Source organism: Esox lucius, chromosome 4 (assembly GCF_011004845.1).
Source record: "Esox lucius isolate fEsoLuc1 chromosome 4, fEsoLuc1.pri, whole genome shotgun sequence".
Lineage (NCBI taxonomy): Eukaryota > Metazoa > Chordata > Actinopteri > Esociformes > Esocidae > Esox > Esox lucius.
In genome coordinates this window covers 6,276,286-6,277,659 of record NC_047572.1, presented here as the reverse complement: position 1 = coordinate 6,277,659, position 1,374 = coordinate 6,276,286, and the positions used below count along the sequence as shown (strand labels likewise).

General features: G+C 38.4%; 1 long non-coding RNA gene across 1 annotated transcript; it reads left to right on the top strand.

Annotated features, from left to right (window-relative positions):
• Nucleotides 1-335: 335 nt before the first annotated feature.
• On the top strand, nt 336-1,159 carry LOC109615545. The gene is made up of 4 exons (XR_002196542.1): nt 336-422; nt 664-714; nt 910-960; nt 1,084-1,159. It is a non-coding gene; the product is annotated as an uncharacterized LOC109615545 (long non-coding RNA).
• The last annotated feature ends 215 nt before the right edge of the window (nt 1,160-1,374 follow it).

The following is a 1,374-nucleotide window of genomic DNA, read 5'->3' as shown; positions in this document are numbered from 1 at the left end:
TTCACCATCTGAGAACACCTGGGAGGCTGTCCCTTATAAGCTCATCAAGCAAGCAGTTGAATTTGAAAATGTAATAATTTGAAACTTGGAATGAAAATATGTTTTGCAGGGTAAATGCTTACAAGACCTTAACTTTTCCTAGACACAGGAGCGACCGGACTCGTGTATCGCCAGAGGAGCGAAAATCATTCCAGCGTGGGCCCCTACCACCCCAAGGATGCACATCTACACCACAACACCCTGTCGATTGCAGCCCTCGAGATATGTGAATTACATGTTTAATTTAATTGCTGCAATGTTTACTTGGTTTCACCATATTTACCTGTTCACCGACCTTTATGTTTATTTTTAGGATGGAGCAAGCACAGTACTCCAAGGCACCAGAGGTACGCCACGCCACCATGCAGAGGATTGCCACATAGGTAAGTGTGGGTTCATTCCCTTAACGCAGGATGCTTACTTGTTATTAAAGCATGTTGCTTCCAATTTTATTTGTCAATTTCAATTTATTATTAAGGGTGAGAAGGCATATATAGGGGGAGGTTTTAGCTCTGCATATGAAGGCAAGAATGAACATTTTGGTGGACACTGCGATTTGAGTTCTGATTGTAGCATAACCAGATATTTAGGACTGAATAATTAACTGTCTGTCTTTACTTTTAGAACATTTGGAGAAGATCAAGCGGGGCTGACTGAAGCTGGCTGTACAATCAGGTATAAACAAGACTATAGTTACGCTAGCATCTTGTCTTCATGAAACTGCATTTGTCTGAACGTGAGCCCTTTAGTAAAATGCAATACTGTACAGCCTTTCTGAAATTACATGTATATGGCAGTTTTATTTATTTCACTATTACGCTATTGACATTTCATCGTGATTTTTGGCTTCTAATGAACGTCTGACTGAAGAGAGTGTCAAGCTGAGGGCACAGCTAGCTCTACAATCATGTAAAACAAGAGGTAAAACTATTTGTGTTAGCATGTTGTCTTCATGAAACATTTCATTTGTCTTGAATGTCATTCATGTCATTCTCAAAATCATGTTAGACTATTTAAGTACAATATGTAATTACTGTATTACAGGAGCCATAAGGAAGAATCCTTTCAAACAGGATGCCACTGACAAGGCTGTCCAGAACCAATATTGCTGCTAAGCTACAGTACTCTATTATTATTTTTTTGAACTGCTGCTATGTACAGTGTTATATATATGATCGCATTATCCTCTTAATATATTTATAGCTCTGTGTGAATGTTCTTAATTCTGACTGTAGTTGTAGTGTTATGCCACCATTCATAAGCTTATTGCACTGATGTATCTATGATTCTATAACTATCGATTGCTGCTAGGTCATACTTATGTATACTACTGCC